Here is a 23,917-nt window from a genome sequence, read left to right as displayed (position 1 = left end):
ACTGGAACATTGTCAGTACCCATGGAACTCTATGTTTTTCATTCTGGAAAAAGGAGAAGCCACTTACTTGATCAAGGGTGATGAAAGAAGGTACAATAGGGAGATAACAGTGGAGAACTGGGATGTGTAAGAGGTGTGAAATGGGAGTAAATTTATCTGCAAGGATATTAGTTATATTTTCTGGGTCAATGTGAGACCCACCACTGGATTTAAGTTCAGAACAGCATGACTGCTACTTCTGAATTTCCTAATGCAGTTGAAGAAGGTCTCATGGCTGTTCTTATTAAAAGTTTCAATTATAATTCATAAGGGGCTTTGCACTATCTAATGGCATGCTACATGATCTTGCTTAATTTATTTATTTATTTATTTATTTATTTATTTATTTACATTTGTTGACCGGGAGTGTCCGACTGGACGTGGGTCCATTTTCAGCGGAGGCCCGGGGAGAAAAGCTCCACAGTTAAAATATACAGACAGTAGTTACATTGGATTTACATAGCAATTAACAATTTGATCAACATAGCAATTAAAAATTACAAACATAGTTACAGATGAAGAACATAGTACATCAGTAGACAATTAGAATCTTTATCATCTGCGAAGTACATAACAGACATTAACAATTGTTACAATAAGAAGTTCCTGCTGTATAATAAGTAGTTAGGCTTATGAGCATCCAAGCTTGATATAACCAAGGTAGTTAGTGGGGTGGAAAGAAAAGTAGTGGATGGATGGGGTGGGTGACATTAGAGGGGGAGTTGCAAGGGCATAGCCAGCATGTTTTTAGGTGCACTTTTAGTAAAGTTTTGAAGTGGGTGCATGATGGTACAGAGGTAATTGTGGGTGGGAGGGAGTTCCATAATTTGGTATGGTGCAAGAGAATAGTGCTTCTCCAGCAGAGTTACTGTCTTTAGTGACCTGTAAGTGACTTTTGTTGCTGGATCTTAGTGGTCTGGTGGTGCGATAGGGTTGGAGTAGATTCTGGAGGGATGGGACTTTTAGTGGATGGTTTACTAGTTTGTGGATGAGTGCGAGTTGATACCATTGAAGGAGGTGAGGGAGTTCAAGCCAGCCCAGGTCAGCAAGTGAGAGACAGTGGTGACTATGGTAGGATGCCCCTGTGGTGAATTTGGTGATTTTTTTATACCAGGTCTCGAGCTTGTTTAGATTGCATTGCCTTAGGTTGGTATATATTGGAGAGGCATAAAGTAAACCCCTATAGAGACAGGTAGTTGGGGATATATGTCATTCATACAATGGATTGTTGGCGGTCAGACAGGTAACTCTGAAACCAGTTGGTGACTGATTGAGAAAAGGATAGGTTATCGAGGACAGAGATGAGTTGTTTGTGTGGGACCATGTTGAATGCTTTAGATAGGTCTAGGAAAGTAGCAGAGGAGAGATAGCCATTGTTTTTATGCTGAAGGATAGTGTTAGTAAAGGAGAGTAAGGCAGTGGTGGTGTTATGGTTTGGTTGGAAACCATGTTGAGTATTGGAAAGGAGGTTGTTAGCAAGGAGGTAGTCTGAGACCTGAGAGTGAATACATCTCTCTAGAATTTTGGAGAGTGGAGTGAGAATAGCTATGGGGTGGTAACTGATTAGTTCTATGGAGGGGCCGCCTTTGCGGAGGGGAATTATATATGATACTTCCCATAGTGTGAGAACGTAACTTTCTGACAGAGATCGGTTAATCAAGATGGATACTGGGTAGGCTAGAGCATCAGCTGCGAATTGTAGGTATTCACTTGGGAGGTTGTCTGCTGCTAATTTGGTGGGCTTAAGTTTAGTTAAGAGTTTTTTTATGTTGGAGGTAAGAACAGGAGAAAAACAGAAGATGGTGGGGAGATTACTAGTTGAAGGTGTGGGTTAGTGGGGAGGGGGTTGTGTTGTCCAGCTAGTGATAGTATGGTTTGTGTGAAGTGTGTGTTGAATGAGGTAGCAATATTTTTGGAGGAGTGAGGGATGTTAGGAGGGGTACTGACTTTACCTGGGTGGAGGATGGAGTTTATGGAGGACCAGAATTATTTGGGGTTGTGTTGGGAGGAGTCTAGCGCAGACTGATAAAATGAATACTTTTAAAATGCCATTATAATGTGGGAATAGGATTTTTTTTACATAATTAATATTTTTTTTCTTTTTTCTATAGATTTCTGTTGGCATTCCACCATAATCCCTACCTATAAAATTAAGCAACCTCTGTGTGCATTTACTGGAGATAAGTTGGTCAGCTGATTGAGGTGTTTTTTAAAGTGTCACATTAAAAGGGTTTTAGTCTTGATAGTAGTTTACTGAGTTGGTTTAGATAATCAGGAGACATGAAATGGACCTATATTTAGTAGGGACAGGGCCGCTGGTTATGCTGAGATGCACTATAAAAGTTCTAGACTGGTATCATGCAATATCTGTCATGAGACAATGGGATGCACAATAAATATGAATATGACTTTGCAGTTTCCATTTATCCTTAGTGCATGGTAGGCACAATATTTAGGTGAGAATAACATATTATCATTGTTTTGAAACCACGTCTTGGTATGTACGGAAGTATATATGTCTTCAAGGGTGAGTTAAGGCTGAAATTCCACTACTTTCTTCCAGTGTTAAATTGATATTGTTTGAACTGGAAATTGCTATGAGAATATACTTTTGAACTGAACATTGCCTAAGAAAGATGCTATAGGAACAGCAAAGGTTCCAGCCAGTATGTAAAAGCCATGCCCTCAGGCCATTCCTATCAAATCAGAAGGGTCTGTTCCTCATCAGATCATAAGGATACGCACCCTATGGATCCTCCTAGAATGACAGCAGTTAACAAGCCATTCATTATAGTCAATTGTTTTATTTTTGAATTTATGCATCGTTCTTCGAGAGGGAAGAATACTGCGTAACACCAGTGGTGTACTCTCCTTGGTGACATAGCTGGTGAGATCAGCTGTATCTTATTCCTTCTCCCTCATGGTAGATTGTCTGAGGTCATTCACTTCCATATGGCTGACAGCAAGGTCATACCCATATTTAGGATAGTAAAGGATCTTTGAGGGCTCTTAAATCAAAAAATCAAAATGCACCAAAATGAGGGTCCTCCAGGTTAAAATCTACACCTTATTATAAAAAACACATAAACCAACAAAAATATTGAGTGCTTTTTTTTCCCTAAAAACTGGGGACTTCATCAAAATACACCATACCATCAACTAAAATTCATTTAAATACATTAGTCATGAATTTTGGTTGATGGTATTGTTTTTTTATAATAAACTGTGAATTTTAACCTGGAGGACTCTCATGTGTGTTACGATTTTTTGGTTTTGTAGTTGTTCTTGAATGTACTGCACCTTTGCATTAGTTTATCTTGAGGACTCTTGTAATGTCTCTAATCCTAGCACCAGACAGACAACTGACAGTAACTATCCCCCTTTTCCAGACCAGTAGGTGGTATGTGTCTGTATGTCTTGCTATGGAAATCCATATAATCAGTACTTTAGGATTAGAAGTAGGCCTATATGACCTTAAAGATTCAGGCTTACAGTCATGGCAATTCCTAAGAAAAGAAATGAAACACAGTAATTGCATACTCATAATATTTAAGAACTATATCAGCATTATGGGGGGCTAGTGATTACGCAGAGGCAGGCATCGACAAATTTAAAGATAAACTTTTAAGGTAATAACCTCACATAACTGTACTGCTCTAGTCATTGAAAATGCCAGGCATGTTTTCCAAACGAATAGCTAGAAAAGCACTCAGTGTACCGAAGTAATCTAAGAAGAGAAAATTCCATTAATAGAACAAGCCTTGTAGTGCAGACAATGCAAACCCTGTCCTAGCTCTGGACTGACAGTACATATTGTATTCTTTGCAAAAGGGTGAATGGAGTCTCAAGCTGTATCTTATTAAAGAATATGGCTGTAGTGACCACTGATCTAATAGAACAAGATTTATCCACTCCATTCAGATTTTTTTAACATTTATCATAACAAAATCACAATGCAGCTTCCTAACCATTGGGGATTTACTCAGTCTGCCTTGTTCTTCTTTAATAAACAGACCAACAGAAGGTCAGAATGCCTAATGTCTTAAGCCATCTGTCATACCTATCAACCCATTAGCAGAAGAAATCTGGACAACACCTAAAATAATGGGGGGACAAAGGCCCAAAAATAGGAACAGATTTTAAATATTGCTCTTATAAACTTAAAAAGTTGTTAGAATAACAGTTGTGTTAGCATGCATTTTCTGAAGGATATGAAGTCTGAAACTCATTGCCTGCCATTATTTATTGACTTCAATCTCCTTAATGATTTGCCAGGAAAAACTCAAATTGTTATGAGGAGCAGACCATAAAAGGAGACAAAATCGGGATATTCTGCAAAAACATGAACAGTTGAGAGGTATGCCATCTGTGTATAATAGGTGACATTAACAAGTTTCATCCTGTAGTCATATTTGTCTGTGGTGACTTGGAGAATATCTAGTTTTATTAACTTCTGAAATTACTTTCAGACTAGACAAACTAAAATCATTTTCCTAATATATGTTTTCATTTGTGAAGGGTACCGATTTTTAAGAATAAGAGTGATGTGCAGAGCTGTAGTAACTACAGAGGGATTAAATTGATCAGTCACAGCATGAAGTTATGGGAAAGAGTAGTGGAAGCTAGGTTAAGAACAGACATGATGATTAGTGATCAGCAGTATGGTTTCATGCCGGGAAAGAGCACTACAGATGCGATGTTTGCTCTGAGAGTGTTAATGCAGAAGTACAGAGAATGTCAGAAGGAGTTGCATTGTGTTTTTGTAGACTTAGAGAAAGCATATGACAGGGTGCCTAGAGAGGAGTTGTGGCACTGTATGCGGAAGTCAGGAGTGTCAGACAAGTATGTAAGAGTGGTACAGGATATGTACGAGGGTAGTGTGTCAGCGGTGAGGTCTGCGGTGGGAGTGATGGATGTGTTTAAGGTGGAGGTGAGGTTACATTAAGGATCAGCTCTGAGCCCTTTCTTATTTGCAATGGTGATGGACAGGTTGACAGACGAGATCAGACAGGAGTCCCCGTAGACTATGATGTTTGCAGATGACATTGTGATCTGTAGTGAGAGTAGGGAACAGGTGGAGGAGACCTGGAAAGATGGAGATATGCTCTAGAGAGAAGAGGAATGAAGGTCAGCAGGACTAAGACAGAATATATGTGTGTGAATGAGAGGGAGGATAGAGGAATGGTGAGGATGCAAGGAGTAGAGGTGGCAAAGGTGGATGAGTTTAAATACTTGGGGTCAATAGTTCAGAGTAATGGTGAGTGTGGAAGAGAGGTGAAGAAGAGAGTACAGGCAGGATGGAGTGGGTGGAGAAGTGTGTCAGGAGTGATTTGTGACAGACGAGTACCTGTAAGAGTGAAAGGGAAGGTCTACAAGAGGGTAGTGAGACCAGCTATGTTATATGGGTTGGAGACAGTGGCACTGACAAAAAGGCAAGAGTTTGAGCTGGATGTGGCAGAGTTAAAGATGTTAAAATTTGCACTGGGTCTGACGAGGGTGGACAGGATTAGGAATAAGTATATTAGAGGGTCAGCCCAGGTTGGAAGGTTTGGAGACAAAGCCAGAGAGGCAAGATTACATTGGTTTGGACATGTGCTGAGGAGGGATGCTGAGTATATTGGGAAAAAGATGCTAAGGATGAAGCTACCAGGTAACAGGAAAACAGGAAGGCCTAAGATAAGGTTTATGGATGTGGTGAGAGAGGACATGCAGGTGGTTGGTGTGACAGAGCAAGATGCAGAGGACAGGAAGAAATGGAAACAGATGATCCGCTGTGGTGACCCCTAACTGGAACAGCCGAAAGAAGATGATGATTTGTGAAGGGGCCCGTGTGCCCTGTTTTTGTAATGATACAGTTGTGGTCTCCTAGCTACATCAGAAGGATCTTCTTAATGACTATATGGGTGATGGCTGACAAAATGGCTTCTCTAGACTGTAGTTAATTTATTTGAATCTGCCATTTAACTACTTTACACAAGAGGAAATTGCTGGTGCATTCCTCTCTACATAATCTTGAGTCTGATCCCCAAAAATTCCTGATACACTCCTGTACTGTCCTTGTACTGTCCTTAAGTGGAGTAGGGCATTTTCTACCATCAGGATGGCTAAACACATGAATCCTTGACCCCTGAGAAACATTTTGGCTGATACATCTGATTGCAGGATAGCCCAGTGGAAGAACCGAACATTGTAAATCTGACTTTTCCAGCCTGGAAGTCAAACCTATGCTGATGAAAAGAGAAAGAGTTTTACTGACAATGGACTACAGATGCTGAGTAGAGATTTCCTGCATGACACAGTCATCTGGGTATGAATAAATGTGAACAACTAGATTCTGACTTAAATAACCACTGCAATTAAGTATTTTTCTGAACACTCTTGGAGTAATAAATGACTAGATGAATTGTAAATTGTAGACTAGAAATGCTGATTTAGATAAACCAGTAATATAAACTGCATTGTAAAACAACATTTTTTTTCTAATTTCCTACCTGAAATCTTAATAATATTTGTGGAATGTTCTTATGGTAGTGTGTAGATAAAAATGCTACATATTTAGGGTTACTATGCAAGACCCAAGGATAAAAAAATGAAAGAGACTTTGCAATCTACATTCAGGACTTCTTTGGTTTGACAAGCATTTATATTTGACAAATCTGAAACTGGTCTGCACACACAATCCTTTTTTTTTCGCAAAAAAGTATCTAGGACAAATCCTCCTTCATTTTTATGTAAATCATCCAGACTTCCAGTTTGGACATTAGGTACAAAATAATGAGAAGGTCATCTGTAACTGAAATGAACATTTAAAAGATGTTGTATACACTACAGCTTTGAAATAAACCATGTCACACAGCCCACAGAAACCTCTGTTATCAACTTGTTAGATATTTATGGTTTCAAACAGATGGGTTTGGGGTGTGGCATCAACTGACACCACCTGTCTTGACTCAGTGCTACTCTCCTACCTTCTCCAATAGTCTTATCTAGACATCTTCTTTAACAAATTCCCTGTGTCTCTTTGCTGGATATCCTCATTTCTTCATGCCTTCTTCCATTCTCCCTCAAATCATCTTCATGAAATTATGTTCTGATTTCCTGCACATGTCCGAACCACCATAATCTGTTGTATTTGGCCTTCTCTACAACTGCAGCTACATTGGCTTCTGCTCTGTCATCATTTTTTTCATCTGTCTCACAGTGTGCATCCTATGACTCATCTCAGACACCTCATCTCCATCGACTAACTTTGTCAGCTGTTCTGTCTTCACTATCCAGGTTTTTCTATCATACAGTAGTACTCATCATAACATAATGTTTTGTGCACCTTACTTTTCAGCTAATTTGACACACTACCCGTGTGCCATTTAGCTGCAGCCCCTCTGATTATAGATTTGACCTCCAAATTCAGACTTACCTTTCCTCAACTTCCCCTCCCAGATACTAGACAATGTTATCCTTTTCCTTCTATCTCAGTTTTCAGCTTCATTTGCTGTCATGACAACTATCGTGTCTGTAGTCAGTTTCATCCCATGTGCGTTCAGTTGTATATCATTTCACTATCATTTGCCTAAGCTCCTGTTCAGAGTCTGCCTGTAATGCCACATCACCTGCATAGAGCAGCTTTGTTGATCTGTCCCCTCCAACCTGATTGTTAATGTAATCCATCACCAGTATGAATGGCAGTGGGCACAGAACTGAAGCCTAATGCACCCCCACTCCTACTGGGAACCCGTCTGTGACTCCAAACACTGTTTGTACTTCTGTCATTAGGACCCTGACATAGCCTACACTAATTCTGCCAATGTTTCAGGGACTTCAAGCCATCACAGGCCTGACCAAATCAACTTTCTTGGGACCTTGTCATATGCCTTCTCTAAGTCTAGGAATGCCCATTTGGACTCTATCCTCATCTCCAGAGGACTAGCTAAGCTTATTTGGAGCCCAGGGCAGGACTCTCACGTGTTGCCCCCCCCCCAAACATAAAGAGCAAACAAAATTTAATTCTTATGTACTGAGCGTATGTCAGGCTAATTCAGGCCTTGTCTTTTCAATAAGGAAATTTGAGGCCAGTCAGCTCAGAGACAAGGGTGTAATTGTTTTTCCCTCCCACCTACCCTGTCGTAGTTGTGTTCTTAAACCCAGTGTATCAGTTATTGCTTATAATAATTTGACAGCATAAGTCCCTCTCTCCTTCTTCCCTTTTATTGGCTGTTGACAATAAGCACATAAGTTGCATTTTGAAAAGGTCCTTCCCAAACTACCCACCAGGCTAAAAGACCATTGATAAAATTGCTTAATATTGAGTGTACTGTTACTAATTGCACTGATTTTAGTAGTAAATTAGTGAGTCTTTTTACTGTAATATGTTTACTGGATCTTGCTGGTGGCAGAAGAAGGTTCCAGGCTTGTTGTTTTGTATTGAACTTTAAATACTCAGTAGGAGGTCCACCCAAACATTATCCTAAAACCAAACTCCAAGCAGTAATAGTTACCCCTGCCCTCTGAGTCATTCCTGTCAATATCATGGACAGCATTTCCCTATAATTTCTCTAGTCAATATGATTCAGATGGGTATCTTGAGACAATGTAAGAACTGTCACATGCTATCAGAAGATCATCTATTACTCAAACAGCATAACATAGCATGTGAGAGACATACCTATAAAACATACTAAGAGGCAAAAATCTTATACACAGTAATCTCAGACACCAAAATCATCAACAGTACACCACACATCACAGCTCTCCAAAGCCACCACAATATGCATAATCCGTCATGTGCTGAGTTCTAAAAATTAAATTGCCTAAACCTTAGAGACTTACAAAACACAACACAGGCACAAAGTACACTCAGCAAGTTAAGCCTACCTCCTCACATAGTACAAGAAGTCCCAAAGTCATAGATGCTGAGCCTGTAAGGCAGGCATTGACCCAACCAAACATTTTTGTTTAGACTCTTTTCACTGATCAGTAGCTCCTTCGTCGTAAGACATACAGATGTGCCTCTTACCGGGCTGAGCAAGGAAAGAGTGACATTTACTTGCTTGTCTGGTGCCAGAATTTGTTAGATCAAGTATGCACTCAAGTCCTTGAACAACAATTACTAGTATGAGTGTGCTCATGCCAATGTCAATGACATGAGGTGTACTTGCCTGGAATATATGAAGAGAGACATGCTGGAGCTCCCAGACTATGTATACAAAGGCAGCTATGAGCCTACCATTAAGCAACACTCTATCTTCTCCAAGGATAATGCCATGATAAGAGCAAAAAATAACTGACTTCGATAATTGGCTTAGCTTTGGGTGTCCAATATTTGTCACATGATAGGATACAATCAACATACCACCCTGCTTCACCAGGGATAGCCTGCATCTGTCCCCTTTAGGGTTTTGATTATTGGCAAAGACATTGTCCATCCCCATAGTGTCTTTTTTTAAGTAATGCCAACCTGATAAACCTACCAACATAAGGAAACAAGCAAAAGTAAATATGAAGGTGTTACTGATCAATGCTAGGAGCCTAAACAAGAAACCCTACTCCCTACAAGCCCTTCTCACCCTGGGGGAGACTGACATCTGTGCAGTGTCTGAGACATGATTTAAAATAGTGGAGAGTGCTCCAGCTGTATGAAACTATAATGTCTTCCACACATTTAGACCAGCTAATGCATAGGAGAGGAAAATTATGAAGGTGCCTCATTCTACATCCAGAAGAGACTCATATGAGGGCTGGTAAAGCATCATGATGCACTAGAGCTTTTTCATGTCAAAATAACCATCAGAAAGGTCCCATACCATATATTAGCTAGCTATAGAACTCCCTCTATGATACAAGAAAGCCATAAAGTCAATCTACAGTAATTAGAATCACTCACTAATAAACCCAATACCATTTTCAATGGTGATCTAAACTATCCAGCTACAGACTGTGAAAGCTAAACCACAACTAGTGCACAAGCACAGAGATTTCTGGACTTTGTCGATACAATTGCCCTGGAATAATTAGAGTACCCACTAGGTGGAATAATGTCTTGGATCTTGACCTTAACAATATGACAGCATCATGCAACATCCCTTGCATATCTTCATCACTTGTTAGGTCTGGCTATAAAGCAATCTCCTTTGAAATAAAACTGAAACCAGGTCTCCATTCACCCAAGTTACTAAATTTCTTTAAGACAAATTAGTAAGTGATACATTGGGAAGCTTCAATCTCGAGCAAACCCAGTTAACTCCACTGGATATGCAGAAATGCACACCACCACACTATACCAGCATGTAAGCAGATACATAGATGCAGCTGTACCCCATAGGAACAAGTGCAGGGCAAATCCCAGAAACAAACCAACATGGTAAAACCATAATATCAACAAGCTTTGTAATAAAAGAAAAACAATTTTGTCCAAAAGTAAGAAGAATAATTCCCAGAATGCTACAGCCTTTGTTACTGAAATAAACAAACAAGTATGGAGTAGTAACCATTTAAAATGCTGAGACAAGATAGAATAAGTCTCGAAATAAGAGGACTGAATGGCTGAAAGATCAGAATTATATATACTAAGTCTGAGATGCCATTTGTTGGAATATTCCCTTTTCTGGGAGGTATGGTGATCTTGGAGTTGGTATATATGTTTGGGGGTTGTGGGGGCTTGTTCCCCACATGGTGCAAAAAGACGTTCAAAGGAGAAGAGTGATGTTTGAGATTCACTCTTCTCTCGGTTTTTGGTCTGTTTTCAGCTTGTCAGCACTCTGCATTTTGAATGGTGATATTTCAATATGGAACACTCAGGAGGTTTAGTGAAATCCAACAAAGCCAAGTCTGAGGCTAAAATAGCTACCCAAGCCAAAGACAGTCACAAGGCATTTTTTAGTTATAAAACCAAAAATAAAAAATTAAAAATAAAATATAAAATAAAAAGTAAAAAATGTGGAAAAAACAGCACAGTGGCAGGAAAGAGAACCAGTTTTATTTGTGACTAAGCGACTCTGATGATGCCTAGGATTTGAAGGTGAAAGCACATAGTCACGAATAAAGCTAGTTCTCTTTTCTGCTACTGTGCTGTTTTTTCCACATTTTTTATTTTTGGTTTTATTAGTGATTTTCGCCCCTGGTGAGGTGGAAATTGTGTGTTGCATTTTTTAGTTATGCTTGTAATCTCAAAAGCATGAGGAGAAAAAACCTGAATGACCCATGGGAATGACTTAGTGGACAGAATTAGCAAGCTCCATATGTACAATGGACTAATATAAGGCTCTAAAAGTCAAAGAAGAATAAAACCCTAGTTACCTGTCCAAAGCTGTAAGGGTTAATTCCATCTGTTTTAAGCCTGAAAGGACTCTGGATTTTCTGATCTTTCAAATGATTCCTTGGTGGCTTAAGTGTTGCCTGGATATGGTGCTCCGTGTGACCGTTGATGAGGAATTATTCACTGTAGCTGTCAATAAAATCTCAGTTTATTGAGGAAGAAGACTTTAGATGGAATTATGTCTTTCTAAGTGAAGTTTCACTTAGAAAGACACAGCGGCATCCAGATTCCTCTTCCTCAATGAACTGACTGAGATTTTTTTGACAGCTACAGTGAACAATTCCTCATCAGAGGTTATACAGACCACCATATCCAGACAACACTTAAGCCACCTAGGAGTAATTTGAGAGACCAGAAACTCCAGAGTCCTTTCAGGCTTAAACAGACAGAATTACCCCCTACACATTTGGACAAGTAACTAGACTTTCATTCTACTTTAATCTCAAAAGCATAATGCAACAATGCACTGAGCTAATTGTGAATGATGTTGCCTACACTGAGGCTGAAGATATAGTGAACCTGCTGGCTCTAACTTTATTCTTCTCTCCCCTCCATCTGTTCCCTCAAGATATACCCAAATCTGGCTCGCCTCCAGCTACTGCACAAGACTAAGTCATAAAAATGTTATTAAAAGCTAAAAATACTGCATCAGTGGGTCCTGACAATATCCTTGGATACATCTTAAATAGCATGAAGCATGATTAGCCACACTCCTATCAACACTGTTCAATCTCAGCTTCCATTAAGGTTTTGTACCAAGTGAGGACATTTCACAGACCCAGGTAATTACAGATCCATAAGTCTGGCTAACCTCATACACAAAGTTATAGAAAGAATTATCATGGGACTAATCAATCAGGACATAGGGAACCTCCAAGCACTGGTACCATCTCTGTTCGGATTCGTCAAGGGCAGGTCATGCTTCTTCAACCTGGTGGATTTTTTTGAAAAGGTCACTAAAGTAATGAATAAAGGCAGAATGGTACACATCACATACCTCGACCCGGGCAAAGCTTTTCATACAATTCCACACTCAGGCATAGTAGGAAAGCTAAATAAAATGGAAATAAACATATATGCCACCTGGTGGAATGCCAACTACCTCACAGACAGAACATGGGAAATCAAAATAGGGGATGTTACCTCCACAGAGATCAGTCACCAGAGAAGTCCCCCAGGGCTCTGTGCTAGGTCCTCTCCTGTTTGGTATCTACCTTTCTGAAGTAAAAGCCAATACTAAAGGTCTCATGCTGTCCTAGTCTGCAAAGGACTGCATACTAGGAACAGTCACTGAATCCCCAAAGGACTTAGCCATCCTGCAGGAAGGTTTGTCTCATAAAAATAAGTTTGCTAGAATCATGGACTGAAACTAAATGCCAAAAAAATGCATTATTGTATCCTTTAGGAAGCTATATACCCCAGGGAGTACCACATTGAAATACACCCCTAAGAGTTGACCCTTTTGTTCAGGATTTGGGAATGTCGACAGTGACCTATCTTTTGACCAACATATGTCCATTGTTGTAATTAAGTTCTTCTATATTGCACAGCTTATAAACAAAGGGGTTGTGTTTAGATTAGATCTAGGGATGTCATTGCCCACCTTTACTAACCCCTCATTAAGCCAGTCATTGAATATAATGCCCCTTTTTGTGTGTATCTGTCCAGACACATTCAGCAACTGGAATTCCCACTATACACACTGAGCAGAGTGGATAAGAGTTGTTGACCGCAGCTGTTAGCTGAGATATATAAGTATCCTGTTTTTTTCGATTATTTATACAGATTATTGTTTTTAACAATTAATATATAGCACTTTTATTGTCTGCTTTTTAGTCTTCGAGTGTAGTTTATTGCTATTAACTAATCTGCACAAGTAACTGATTTGTCTGCAGTTAAAAGCATTCTGTATCTTTACAAATCTTTATCTGTTTGTGGCTTTCTCTAGTGCTACTGGCTGTAGGCTATTGTCCCCACCCTCCTGCCCAGTTGGTGTCTTGCTCTTATACTTGGTGGCTTTGCAGTTGCCCGCCCCTACTGTAAATCTGATCTGTGACACTCCTCCCAGTCTAGTGTCATTAGCTTATTCTACCTAGTACAGAGAGAACATTTGATAAGGCCTTCTGTTTCTCCTTTTTCCCTTTCAAAAAAAAAAAAAAAACTTTTTTTTTTGCCTGAACCTCCTTGTGTTCTGACTGTGCTTCTCAAACATTTTGGAAATATAGAGTATATTTCAGAGCATTTATTATAACTGTAATTGCCTTAATATTGCTACAACTCAAGTGCTCTAGGTTGCACTGCATCTGAAGTGTTTGTGTGTTTTAGCTGCTTTTCTGTATATATAGACTTCTCTGTTTCTTTAACTAAATAAGCTCTGCAAAGTTGTTTTATTGCATTCCTGCCTGTATTTCTGAGTTTTTTTTGCACTTTTAAAGTTTGTTTTTGCTTAGTTTAACTGGTAGGCTACACACTCAAGTGCGCTAGCTGAATTAAAGCATTTACTGTGTTTCTGTACCTAATTTCTGCTACTTTGTAAAAAAAAAAAAAATCCTTGTTTCCCGCCTTTACTGAACTACAATACTCCAATCTTCAGGTATTGCTGATCTCTGGGCTGTGTCATAGTTCCTGTGTTGCCCATATCCTTATTTGGATAGGAGGAAGCTTCTTTGTTCACCAATGAGAGTGGGGAGCTCTGAGCAGCCTATCTGTCCCTTGAGGAGTGGTTGCAGCCCAGTGACCTGTAGCTTATTGGCCATTTTGGGCCATTTCCTATCTCTTTCTAACCCCCTGCTTTAAAGCCAGCTTTAGCGCGCTTTTGCGCTTGTAATTTAAAGTTTGTCCTGTTTGTTGCATTTACCTGTTGAGGCTACACACTCAAGTGCGCTAGCCTGTGTTACATATTTATTGCATTTTTCTGCTGTTTGTTGCAAAAAAGAAAAAAAATGATCCTTGTTTCCCATCTTTCCTGACCTAGAGTAGTCCAAATACAGGCTTTGCTGTATTCTGGACTTTTGGAAAGTTCCTGTGTTGCCCATTTCCTTTCTTGGATAAAGGGAGGCTTCTTTGTTCACCAGTGGCAGTGGGGAGCTTAGAGCAGCCTATCTATCCCTGGAAGAGTGTTCCCAGCACAAGAATCTGGTAGTCTATTGGCTGTTTTGGGCCAATTTCTAGCTGTTTCAAGTCCCCCTGTATAAAACCCGCTTTGGCTCGGTTTGCGCGCTTGTTACTACTCAGCCAAGCTCCTCGTGGTCCTGCAGAGTGGTGCTAGCAGCAGAGAGGCTAAAAGAGTGACTGCTAACCTGATAAAAGTGTTTTTTTTTCCTGCTACTACCTGGGTGACTGCCCGATCTAGCTAAACTGCAAGTATTTCTGCTTCTTGAACTGTTTTAAACTGTTTAAAGTTGTTTTTGCACCTGCACTTTTAAAGTTTGTCCTATTTGTTGCATTTACCTGTTGAGGCTACACACTCAAGTGCGCTAGTCTGTGTTACATATTTATTGCATTTCCTGCTGTTTGTTGCAAAAAAGAAAAAAAACATTTCCTTGTTTCCCGTCTTTCCTGACCTAGAGTAGTCCAAATACAGGCTTTGCTGCATTCTGGACGTTTGGAAAGTTCCTGTGTTGCCCATTTCCTTTCTTGGATAAAGGGAGGCTTCTTTGTTCACCAGTGGCAGTGGGGAGCTTAGAGCAGCCTATCTATCCCTGGAGGAGTGTTCCCAGCACAAGACTCTGGTAGTCTATTGGCTGTTTTGGGCCAATTTCTAGCTCTTTCAAGTCCCCCTGTTTAAAACCCACTTTAGCGCAGCTTTGCACGATTTTGCGCATAGCGCAGCATCGGGCAGCACCGCTTAATTGGGTTTAAACTATTCTCGGCTCCACAAAGTCTGCTCTTCACTTTTTCCCTTAGAACTGATCTAGTTCTCATAATAAACACCCTATTCCCACTCTAAAGCCTGGCACTTGCTCACTAAAGCAATTATATAAGTCAGCACTAAAAAATTAAAAGCACTACACCCTCACAAACTCCGCGTGAGTACTTTGTTCCCCATTGGCCCTTTTTTTTAGTTATAAAGGAATTCCCAATACTATTCTAGCATGTCCAAAGGTCAGTTGTCAATCTCCTCTCTGGTCCAGCTGGTGAATCTGGGAATCTTGAGGCAATGTTACAACTGCCTCATGTACACAGACAACCCTCTCCTCCTCCCAACAAATTCCAACACATGTGAGAGATGCAACCATATAGCCAAACTGGAGGCTAAGCTCTCTCAAGTCAGTACTGGCATAACCAGTCAGGAGGAGAAGGAAACCACACTCACTACAATTTCAGTCTCATATAGACCTACCATGACAGCAAACCAAACACATAAACACACAAAAACATACTCTGAGGCTCTAAATAAAAATCTGCCTAAGCAGCAGAGACCTTCAAAGCAGACACCCAAGCAACCACTACCCCAAAACAAAACACGTGCAACACATAGCTCACAAAGCCAATGTGCCGAACAGTCACAGCCCTTAAGGCTAAACAATACACCTGATACACTTGTAATAGGTGACTCTATCATCAGGCACACTGACGTCCTGCTCACCAGGCTGAACAAGGAGAAGGTCACGGTGAGCTGCCTGTCGGGTGCTAGGATCCGCCACATAACACAAGCACTCAGGTTACTCCAAGGCAAGTACAAATATGACTCAGTCATTGTCCATGCTGGTGTGAATGACCTGAGACGTACCTCACTGGACTGCATGAAAAGAGACATAGAGAAGCTCTCTGAGCATGTAGCCCAGGCCGGTATGACCCTGACCTTGAGTAGCATCTTACCCTCACCAAGAATGATGCCACAATATGAAGACAAGATGATCAATTTCAACAATTGGCTTAAGTATTGGTGTCATTCAAAGGGGATCCAATGCCTGTCTGCCTGGGATGACATGCTCGACAAGCCATGATGCTTCGCTAGGGACGGTTTGCACCTGTCACCCCTGGGCTTTCGGATATTGGCAAAGGCTCTTGCCACCCCCATAGTGCCTTTTTTAGGCAAGGCTCAAAAGACAAACCCACCACCATAGGTATCACAAGGGATAAGAAACTAAGAGTAATGCTACTCAACGCCAGAAGTCTAAACCTCAAGATGCACGCACTCAAAACTCTCCTTAGCATGGAGAACATCGATATCTGTGCAGTAACACAAACCTGGTTCAAGGCTCCCAAGAGCACCCCAGCACTACCAGGTTATACCTCATACCATGTTTTTCGGCCCCAAAACTTGGACCGAACCACAAAAGGAGGGGGCGTATCAATATTCGTCAAAGATACCCACACCTCCAGGTTGGTGGCACAGCACGAAGCATCAGAGACTATCCATGTGCAACTAACAGTGGGTAAAACTGCCTTCCAGTTTATAGCCTGCTACAGACCACCCTCCCAAACCCAGGAACCCCACTCGGCCTTCCTGAGAACACTGAAAAATATGAAGGTCTCTCCAAACACCATTATATTGGGCGACTTCAACTACCCTAACATAGACTGGGAGCATTACTCTAGCTCCAACACCCTAGCCCGAAGGTTCCTAGAATTTATAAACTCAAATGCTATGGAACAACTTGTTGCCACTCCCACAAGAGGGGAAAAAATACGGGACCTGATCATCACCAACATGGGGACTCTATGCTCCAGACCAGAAGTGTATCCCTCACTGGTAAGCTCAGACCATAAACTAATCTCACTAGATATTCACATCCCGACCCCAGCCCCTGCCCAGAAAACTACAGCAAAAAACTTCTCTAAAGCAAATTTCACACTCCTCAAAACCGAGGTGGAATCCTTCAAAGCCCCCGGGCCTGTGGAAAATACGGCCCAGACCGCAGAATCCTTTATAAATGCATTCTATGAACACCTTCAGGAATGCATGGATCATGCAATCCCAAATAAAACCAAGACCCAATCCTCCAAAGTTAGGCATCCTGTCTGGTGGACCCCAGCCGTAAACAAACTATACAATAGAAGGAGGAAGCTACTACATGATAGAGCAAAATCCCAAAAAGGGAAGGCATCTCTGATCAGTATTAGCAAAAAACTATGGGCACTCATAAAATCGTCTAAGGTCAGCTTTGAGAGAAAAATTGCACAGGACACTAAGGATAATCACAAGGTTTTCTTTAGTTATGTTAGGAACCTGGGTGGGAATTCCCAGATATGCTCAGAATTAGTCCAAAATGACAAAAAATACACCGAACCCACAGACATTGCCAACATCCTAGCTGACAGGTTCAGCGCAAACTTCTCCCCCCTTCCCCAGCAAAAGGGCAAATATCTATCCCAGCAGAGTGCTGCCCCCCTGACATCTCAGATGCTCAGGTAAGAGCCGCCCTCTCCAAAGCAAAAAACACAGCATCAATGGGACCAGACGGTGTCCCAGGCTGCGTCCTACATGAACTCCAAGAAGAACTAAACCCAAACATAAAACTACTGTTCAATCTCAGCCTTACTAAAGGATATGTACCCAAAGAGTGGCGTACAGCAACAGTGGTCCCTCTCCACAAAGGTGGTGCCTCAACGGATCCTGGAAATTATCGCCCCATAAGCCTGACTAGCTTGGTCTGCAAAGCTATGGAAAGGATCATCATGGACCTCATAAATACAGATACTGGGGACCTACAGACACTGGATCCTACCCAGTTTGGCTTTGTTAAGGGCAGATCCTGCCTCTTAAACCTGGTTGATTTCTTTGAAACAGTCACCAAGGCCATTGACGAGGGGAAGGTGGTCCACACAGCCTACCTGGACCTTGCAAAAGCCTTCGATACAATACCCCACTCGGGCATTATAGATAAGCTCACCAGCTTAAATATAAACCCCTGTATCACTAGATGGGTTGCAAACTGGCTCAAGGACAGAACCCACATGGTTAGAATTGCTGGAGCCATGTCAGACTCCAAACCAGTTACAAGTGGCATCCCACAAGGCTCAGTCCTGGGACCTCTCTTGTTCGGTATATATTTCTCGGAGGTACAGGCTAACACGGAAGGACTGTGGCTGACCAAGTTCGCAGATGACTGCAAACTGGGCACCATAATCGACTCTCCAGCCGACACAAGCATCCTACAAAAGGGCCTCATAGAAACAGACAACTGGTGCCAGAGCCATGGCCTCAAGCTAAACGCCAAAAAGTGTATAGTCATCCCCTTTGGCAAAAACAAAGTGCCCACAAATTACCACATAGGTGGTAATCCATTAAGTACAAAAGAAGTAATTAGGGACCTGGGGACCCAAGTTGATAGTAATCTCTCATTTGACAACCACGTGGCCAAAGTGGTTAGAAAAACATTTTATATAGCCCACCTAATCATGAAGGGATTCACATCTAGATCAGGGAGGTCATCGTGCCTCTTTACTCATCCCTCATCAGGCCCATAATTGAGTACAATGCCCCTTTTGGGATGTACCTTACCAGACACCTGCAGCAACTGGAAAGACCCCAAAAGTACCTCACCAAGAGGATCAAAGGGCTCAAACAGATGCCATATGCTGCCCGGTTAAAGAAACTCCAGCTCTACTCAGTGGCATACTGCCTGCTCAGAGGCGATCTGTGCCTGACGTATAAAGCCATGTCCAACCCGGAATTAATGGACATGCTGCACCTCAGAAAATCCAAATCCCATCGAGCTATGTGCTCGAGAGACTTGAATCTCAGCACTGAAATAAATAGGACATGCTGGAGGGACAGATTCATAACCCAGAGGCTCCCTTCACTCTGGAATAAAATCCCAGTCCAGGTTAGGCAGAGTCCCTCATTGACTCTCTTCAAGAGGAATCCCGGGTATCACTTCTGTGTCACTGTTAGACAGAGGCACAGTATACTAACCTCAAAAAAGGGCATAGCAAAATTCATTTAAAATGGGTGGCAAAAGCCAACCACACTCTGGCTAGGCTTATAAATGCCCTAGGGCAGATAGCCTAGTATGAATCTATGAACCTAAGAAATACCTTACCAAAAGGATACAAGGCCTAAACAACATGTCCTACATGGATCATCTCAAAGCCCTGTCATAATATTTAGTATCCTACCAACTGCTAAGAGGTGACCTGTGTCTGTTGTTCAAGGAATCCTCAGACCAAATATTGATGGATTTACTGCATATCAGCTAGATAAATGGCATCAAAAATACAAGGTCTAAAGATCTAGACCTCTTTTGCAAAATCAACAGAACAATTTTGAGGGGATGGGTATATCTCACAGAGGATACTGCTGCTCTGGAACAGACTCCCCATCTATATAAAACAAAGTTCATCCCTGTCCATACTCAAGCACTATTTGGATATATGGATGGGAAACAGAACATTTACCCAAGGATTAATAATGGACAGAGGCAGCTCCTAAATACATTATCCCATGCATGGGGCCCCTCAAATTATCTATGGCAGGATCCCAGTTATTCTCATTATGGGTACTATATAATTATCAACCTTGGAGTGGGTAAAGCTAATATATAACCAAATCGGATAGGTGATTACAAGCACAAAAAGGAAAACTGGCTAGGCTTAAAATGGACCACAAAGGCAACTAGGCTAGTACTTACCAATGAATCTATACCAATCATTTAACTATATTTTTTCCCACACCATATGAAATTGTAAGCACAGCAGCATAGCAGGAAGGACACCATCAAAGCTGTAGTAAGCAAAAAAAAAAAAAAAAGAAAGAAAAGAAAAAACAACACTTTCTTATTACATCAGCAAATTGAACACCCATCTCAGAATTTTCAATAACAAAATAAGCAGGTTGTCAACCAGTGTCATCAGCTATTTCAGCCCTAATATGGCTAGAAGCAACCCCTCCAACTTCTGACGCAATAGAAATATGTAGAACCTCTTCCAATTTAATACCAAACTGGGCAATAGCTGATGAGTATAACCTCAAGCTGTTAACCTGTGAAAACGTGTTGTACTTTCTTATTAGAACAATCTCTCAGAAGTACACAGCCTTTTAGGTCTATAAAGCTCTTCAAATGGGAGTGCAGTAAGTAAAACTGGAGAATATCTGGCTGCAAAAAAGCATTGGCTGAGGTAAATATTCAGTCAGTAGTTCTAATGATGGCCCCACTTGACTATACTTCGAGATGTAAAGCATAAGAAATCAACACTCAGTCTGGATATATGCCCTGTAAACCCAGTCACTTCTTTAATGGAATTCATTAATAAACAATTGGTCATTAATGAATCATGCATAAAGTACAGTATGCTGGGAGAAAAATGGAGAAGTATATATATATATATATATATATATATATATATATATATATATATATATATACACAGAGGCTCAAATACATTTTCAAAGATCTGGACTAGTTAAGGTAGATTTAGCCTCTCTATTATTTAACCAGTAAATTAAGATTACAGATGAGAAAGAAAAAAAACAGTTCAGTTTTTTATGACCCATGGTCAGACTTAGGCGCAGTATCTTCACAGTTACTACTCTCTTACTCTCACCTGGATCACTCCCTGGCTGTTGCGCTGCTATCCGGTCTTTGTCATTTTTTTCCCCAGGTCCCCGGTACAGTGAATAGCAGGTTGAGGCCTGGCTGTCACTCCAGTAAAAAAAAAATAAATTGACTAGATGCTCTCAGTCTGGTAAATAATTGCAAAAAAAAATAGTGCCAAAACCTACATGTAAATGCTGGCTTGAAGTGAAGACAAGAAGTCAACCAAGTCAACAGATCAAGAATAAAAATAAAAAGCATGCAAGTGAGCTACTTCTTTTGACTGAGTCATTCTTCGCTCATTCTCTGTGGGCAACAAAAGATAGAGCCTAGTAACTGCCTTATATGCCCTTCCCCCTCCACCTACTCAGTCAATCAGAAGTCTTTGGGGCAGTGCCAGTGGCTCTTCCCTTATGTAAAACATAAGGATGAGCAGGCACCCACTTAAGGTGATGTGTGATGAAGGGAGCGGTAAGTATCCAGGAGTCCCAGACATCTTAAAGTACAACATTTTTGCAGCTTCAATCATCTTGCCTTATTAAAGTTAAAAAAAAACTGTAAGAATTAAAAAACTGCAGGATACTGAAATTAAATGGAAATAATTGGAAGAAACTGGAATGAGACTGGATTGAATGTATTTATTTTTTAATTACCCAGAACCATGCTGAACAGGTGCCAGTCTCTCTTTTATGTGCCAAATCTTCTTGAACCTTTCTGAATAAAAGTCTGCATACACTGTAGTTCAGTTAAGAATGTTTTATTATGTACAGTGAAGGTAGATGTCAACAATATCTGAATCAAATTTTACTGTCTCCAGTAACAGTGCTGATAATAATAAAAGTCTTTTTCGGTTTATGCCCACAGCTTCTACACTGATTACACTCACAATTATTCCTTTCCTCCTGAAAAAATGTAAAAAATATTCTGGAATGCTGGATATTTGACATGACTATTACACTCACTCTCAAGTGTCTATACCAAACTTCTGAGGAATGCACTGCAATGACTTCTGCATATCAGTCCGAACTAACTAACTAACTCACTGTGTCTGAAATATCACCTAATAATACAAAAACCCAGTAAATTTTTACATGCCTCTTTAACCTTGGTTCCCAAGCCTATTTGTACTTAATATACTGCACATTCCATTAGTATATTTTATTCTTATAAGTATTCTTGACTGAAGGTTACTGAAACATTCCTTTCCATTGAATAATATGACTGCATTTCTAGGCCTATGCAAAGAGAATAAGTAAAACCTAATCTTACAAATATATACACTTATATACATTTTTTTGTTTTGCGTGGTGTGCCCTTTTCAAGCTAGTGCCCTGGGTGATTATTCTTTTCACCCTACCATTTCTACACTACTGCTCATCTGCAGCTTCTTCTAAATTATCTCTCTCACTGCAAACATCAGTTTGGTTGTGCTACATCCCAATCTGAATTAGGATTGTTCATCTTTCGTTGTACTTTTAATTACTCTACATATTCATTTATCCCTCATCATCTCCAGCACTTTCACGCAGTGTGACAGAGGATCAGTAGAGCTGTACTGCCTAAAGTTGTGATGTCCCCTTTGTTCTTGTACAGTGGCACTAGTATACTTATTCTCCAGTCATCTGGGATACACCTTTCCATACTGCTATGAGTACCCTTAGCAGCCATTTCTCCCCTATCTCACCCAACATCTTCTTCATATCTGCCATGTCCACATCTGAGCCTGCTGCTTTCACTTGACATCATTTTCCTTACTGTTGTTCTTATTTCTTTTAGGGAGGGCTTTTTTCCCCTTCCATCACAGGATGTGTATAGAACAGTATTGGGGAAAGGGGGCTGGCCAAGCCAAAAGATAGAAATAGTCATTTGGAAACTCGGTGGAGGCACAATGGCTTGAGGACTTAGTATAAGAAGTTGTGCTTTTGAGCATGGAACACCTAAGGCATGTACTGTGATTTCTGAAACAGTTGCATAATGTTTTAATTCTTTTTTTCTGCTGTGACACTTGGGGAAAAATGTTTAGGGTTGAATATAAGTATTTCTTTTGAAACCAGAGTTAGATCAAGATGTATTCATAATCAGCTTAATCCCAGGTTTTGTTTTCCATTTCTTATCTGCATCCTTATTTTTTTTCTGTGTGTGATAACATTGAAATTCTATAGAAGAGGCTATTGATATAGAGTTGTTATTATTGGGAAATGGATGGAGACAGAGCAAAACATAGTTTGTTATAACTATTTTTAGAGCCAACGCGTGCAAGGATAAATCAACCACTTGCATTAATAGTTTGAGATACAATATAATCCACAAGATAAACCAGTTGCAACAGAGTATCTCTCAAGTCTGCATCAGGCAATGGGACTGTCATTTTTTTTCAAGACAGCTATATATAAACTGAAAAAAACATGACAGCCCAGGAATCTGGTAATTAGCTGCTCTTACAATTACTGAGAAAGAAGTATGGATTTATTATTTGTTTATTTTTAAACACATCTCTGGAAAGCATGAGATGGTTTATCAAAGGTATTAAAAGCGCAGGAAACAGCCTTTTCCTTACTCCTAACCTTTAGAAAGAAAGACATCAGTAGCAGATATGTCAGTTTATGGCATTGTAAACATCATTGTTTGATTCTACTACAGTTGTGTAATGGAGGTTTTGACTATTTCTGAATTTAGTTAAGGTAACAAAATCTTTCCCTGGGATAGTTAGTCGAAACAAAACCCTATTCAAACAATTCCTCATATGTTGATTGACAGTACTGTGGGATTGTGCCTCATCTCTGTCACTGTCAAACTGTTCACAAGATATCAGTCTAATCAGGATAAAAAATATTCTGAATTACAATTACAGCCTCCATAACTAACACAGAGAATGTTCTAGAGAACTTGCCTTAAGAAACTATACCAAAAGCTAAAGGGCAGCTGTAGGGGATCGACTAAATAAAAACTTTATTGATAATCTGTTTCAATAAATTAAATGCTTTCATGCACAATCTGCAGAATCAAGACCATGTCAGACAAAATGAAAACTTGGCCCAAATGTAGTAGCTACAGGTCAAACAAAACACACAGACATAATGGCACC

This window comes from Protopterus annectens, chromosome 1.part0 (assembly GCF_019279795.1).
Source record: "Protopterus annectens isolate FY-2018-M chromosome 1.part0, PAN1.0, whole genome shotgun sequence".
Taxonomy (NCBI): domain Eukaryota; kingdom Metazoa; phylum Chordata; order Ceratodontiformes; family Protopteridae; genus Protopterus; species Protopterus annectens.
Note: the sequence above shows the minus strand (reverse complement) of the source record.